Source organism: Halyomorpha halys, unplaced genomic scaffold (assembly GCF_000696795.3).
Source record: "Halyomorpha halys isolate HHAL.00 unplaced genomic scaffold, Hhal_1.1 Scaffold206.1, whole genome shotgun sequence".
Classification (NCBI taxonomy): Eukaryota; Metazoa; Arthropoda; class Insecta; order Hemiptera; family Pentatomidae; genus Halyomorpha; species Halyomorpha halys.
In genome coordinates this window covers 214,970-219,620 of record NW_027108531.1, presented here as the reverse complement: position 1 = coordinate 219,620, position 4,651 = coordinate 214,970, and the positions used below count along the sequence as shown (strand labels likewise).

The following is a 4,651-nucleotide window of genomic DNA, read 5'->3' as shown; positions in this document are numbered from 1 at the left end:
AATTATTTTACTCAGTATTCTTATTTTTACTGCAAAAGTGGTTAAAGCCAAAATTGGTTGGAGATATTTAACGCTTTGAAGTTTTTTTATAAGAGATTGCTTTTTCTGTTAAAACTCAGCTCTTTAAAAGCATATGAATTTGAGAAACTCAATAATTAATAAAATACTTATTTTAATTTTCATTAGAACACAAAAGTGACATACACCACATTTGTTTTCAACGGCTTATACAAGATAATCTTAAAGCCTAAAGTTTTAGGAAATTAATAATAAGGTTCAATTGACTATATTTTTATTTATTTTATGATACAAATAATTATATTATTGCATATTTTCCAAATACTAAAAAATGTGGCTGACTCGGTATCACTTTTCGTAAGAGATTTCTGGAAAAATAAATCTCCTCTTTTCGATCTGTTCTGAAAGTCCTTCTCCCCAGTTGAGCTTGCAAGGCTGAAATATAATATATTATCCTGTATTAGTAATATCAGTTATATTTGTTAGTATAGTTAATAATTATTATTAGACGTTAATATATTTTTTTCATTTAATATATAATATTCATTTATTGATAAGTGGTGCAATCTGCCACAACCTTGAGCAATAACTAATAGCGATAAATACTCAATACCTAAATAAATATTTAGATAAATGAAAATAAGAAAATTTAAAAAAAATAAATAATAGTAAAATCTTTGTATGTACATAAACCGAAAAAAAAAGAAAATGGGCCTAGTCAAACTATTTACTTGAAGTAATAATGAGAAAATAAAATTTTGAACTAATATAATTATAAAATAAAAACACTAAACATATTTATTCTAAAATGTTAATATTAGAACACAGAATCTTATGTGTATATAAAGTTTGGCTACACATTATTTTGCTACACTGCATTGCTATCTTAAGTGTGTTATATGTGATGTGATTGGGTGAGGAGAAAGGAGGAGGTGACATAACCTCCTTCAAAGCAAAAGTGAAGCCAAAAAAGACCACGCCCACAGAGGCTAGGTTAATGTTGAGTTTAATAGAAATATCTACCATTGTTATCTTAACTGAAACTGAGCGAAGCCAATGATTGGCTTGTACTCTTCCTCTGCTCCCCTGCCACGCCCCTGGTCCATCATAAGACCCGCCTTTTTGCCTTCACGTTTCCAGCCATCTTACCCCCTCCATTACATTCATTGCTACAAGGATGTTATCGTTGTTAGCTGTTTTTACTCAACTACGGCGGAGCTAAAATGGAGTAATGTGTTTAGAGGTGTCTCATAACCTGCTCAATGCAAACGGCTCAACCTTATGATTTTCAACTTGATGGCTCAAATTATTCACCGAGATCTCGTGATTCTATTAAAACAATGTGACCTGAAAATATTTAAATTAAAAAAAAAAAATACATTCATTCAGTACTGCTGCAACCCATGAAGGGATAGTGCTTCAGTATTTTGTAAGGGAGTACTCTTACTTGACCAGCGGTTTTGCAAGGAGATATTTTCGTCAGAAAAACTCCTGACTGCCAGATGTTTACCCAATTATGAGTACCAACTTCAGGAAGCTGGGTGAAATTAAATCTGGACATGCGTTGCTTGAGGGCCATAACCTTCTTATTTGATTGAGCATCTATTCTTGTAGGACATGATCTATGAAGCACTTCCAAAATTTAACACAATAACATAAGAATATATGATATTACATAAAACGTAATACATACCGGTAGAAACTGGCTCTTCTGTATCTGCGCAAGCGTGAGCTCTGCCAGGCAGTCGTTGATCTTCATCTTGGGCCGGTCTCCTTCGGCGCCGTTGGTCCATCCTCTGGAGTACTGGATCTTGGCGGCCATCGCGGAACCGACCAGGACTGCGACGATGAGCAAAACTTCAGTTCGGAGAGACATCTTCGAAACATAAGAGAATCTAATAAATGTTATATTTTCCAAAATGAGATTGTCGAAATCTTGGTTAATTTTTAATGAGCCACCTTTCATAATCTAGCTACAAACATGTTAATCACTAGGATCGCCACACAAACACCATTATGAATGTCTGTACTATTGTAAAAAAATTAATTGTACAAATTTAATTACAATTTCAGATGTTCTAATACTCTTAGATGCATTATTTGAATCAATAAAGTTAGTACTTAGACACATATCATCTCTAAATAGTGTTTAATAACCCCTAAGTGATAAATTAGCGCAACTTGATAAACCCTTCCTAAACTCTCTTTCTTTCGTAAGGACTTACAGGCAGTTCCTGTAGGACTTACCACCCCCTTCAAGATCGTTGGCTAGTTCCCTACAGAGCAAAGTTTTCATCCTGCGAGGATTTACTCCTAGTTCCCGTAAAACTCATCGTTGTTTTTTTTTTTTTTTTTAAATCTGCTAGCTGGGTTCCTTATTAGTTTTCTGTTTAGAAGGAAGGCAAGAAACAGGACTGTCTGAAAAGCAAAATGCTAAGAAGAAATATTTATAACGGATCTGTTTCGAAAGGTGAAAATTTAATTTCCATTCATTGACTAGGATTTGAGACATAGTATCTAAAATATCAAGTAACAGTAATAATTTTATTTAGAGCTTGAAGAATTGTGCCATTGTGCTACAACCAGTAGGAAGTTTGAGCCACACCTAGAACACCATTCTCGAAACGTCTTTCAAGTTGTTAGATTGGCTAAAGTCCATTGCATTTAAAAGTTTCCATTAAGATAAATGAAATTACATTGAGATCTTGGCTTAACTACTGTTTATAGCGGAGGTGTGGTTATGCAATAAGTGAAGGAATAGGTGTTGTTTAAACGAAAGAATGGATGAGGATTGGCGAATGGAGATGGGGAGAAAGTTCCAGAAGGATACGTGCTACCTATGATGATGGATTTGCTGAAGAAGGCGGTTCTATAGGAGGGCATATATAAATCATTCGGATGGGATCTGGTGTTTAGTGAGTGGATGGATGACCGAAGAGTGAGGAGATCAGGAATATAGGTAGGTTTTTTATTTTAAGAACTTGGAATAGGAAAACACCAAGGAGGTATTGCCTTCGGGAGGTTGGATAGAGCCACTTCAACTCGGTATACCAGCGGGAGACTTAACTCAAAGATAAATCTTACAAAGCAGTTCATGACTCTCTCCAATCTCAACTCTAGTCCAGCAGATAGCCCTCCATAGACCAAGGAACCATAGTCGAAGTGGGGGAAGATGAGAGAGGATATGACAGGGTTCTGAGGAATGGAATTACGGAATCTTTGGAATTGTTTAAGTACAGTTCTAGATTTTCGTATGATTTGGGAAATATGATTATTCCAGAAGAGGTGTTGGTCGAAGGTAACTCCAAGGTTTTTTATTGTAGGGTAGAATTGATTCGGTTGGTTACTAAGGAAGAGTAGAGGACAGTAAGGGAGGGAATGAAGGAGGTGCTTGGAACCAATAAAAATGGCCTTGGTTTTTTCAACATTCAGGTTCAAATCATTGTTTAACGCCCATGCGTTATTACTATTAATATCATAGATTATGTTGACAATGAAGAAAACAGCCTTTCTACAGGTTACCAAGGCCTACATGCCTACAGTACTGTATCTTACGAGACGGTGGAGGTCACAGAGGGTTCCCTCTTGACTTCATCTTTCTTAAGTCTTCAATTACTGGAGAAAACAGATTATCCAGTCCCGGTTAGAAACAAAAGGGTTCTCACAAACTACTACTTTTCGTAAGTCTTTATGGAGTATTGGGGCTTCCAGGACAAACCTTGGTTTAGCAAGAACACAAACCACCTATGAGGCCAGTGGGCAATCTTAATCCTATGACGGATATATTAAAACAAATCTAGACAGAACTGAAAAGAACGAAAATTGTTTTTGAAATTATCATCAATGTCGCATAAAAGTGCTAATGTATTCTGTAATTCAGATTGTATAATTTTTTTAATATAGTGAAAGCAGAAAAACAAAATAAAATTCCAGTGTTTATCCCAGTAAAATAATATATTACACTGTTATTAATACATTTTTTTAATATAATGGAGCGATTTTATTTGAATTTTTATAGATTTGTTTATGTTTAAGATTTTATTAAAGATTTTTAATGTTTTTTTTTCATTACATTTTCAATTTTACATTTATTAATCGCACTTCCATTTCATGATAACATTATAACCACGACGAATTGAAATATAGAACTAATCCTTATGGTTCATGAGATTCTACTCTCATTTACCGAAGTTAAAGGAGCAGCGACTTACTACTTGGGAAACCCAACTTATCCCGAAGACTGACTGCAGGACATCCTGTTATAATTTCTATATTTATCTATTTTTGTTAATGGCATTACTACTATTATAGGTTAGCAATGCTATATCCAATCGTAAATAGGAAATCTAAATTAAATAAAAAAACAACTCTTCCTATTTTGAAAACAATACCCATGCCACTGTTGATAAATGGCTGTGTATTCTAGGGAGTGGCATCCCTTACGAAAAATTACAATCCTTTCAAAATAAGTTCCCAAGAATCGCAGTGGATGCTCCTTGGTTTGTAAGAAATAACCAATTGAATCGGGAATTACAAATAGAGATAATAGAAGACTATATAAAAAAAACCGCCGTTTTTACCCCATCGGAACTCAGTACACCCCTTAAATTACAAATATTAGAAAAATGGCAGG

The 4,651-nt window shown here is 34.5% G+C and overlaps 1 long non-coding RNA gene across 1 annotated transcript in view; it reads right to left on the bottom strand.

Moving 5' to 3' along the window:
• Window positions 1–338: 338 nt before the first annotated feature.
• Window positions 339–4,651, bottom strand: part of LOC136795635 (uncharacterized) — a 5,849-nt gene continuing 1,536 nt past the window's right edge. Inside the window, exons 2-3 of the long non-coding RNA XR_010843270.1 lie at window positions 1,712–1,894; window positions 339–453 (exon numbers count right to left, since the gene is read on the bottom strand). This is a non-coding gene — a long non-coding RNA (uncharacterized lncRNA). The remainder of the gene's footprint in view (window positions 454–1,711; window positions 1,895–4,651) is intronic.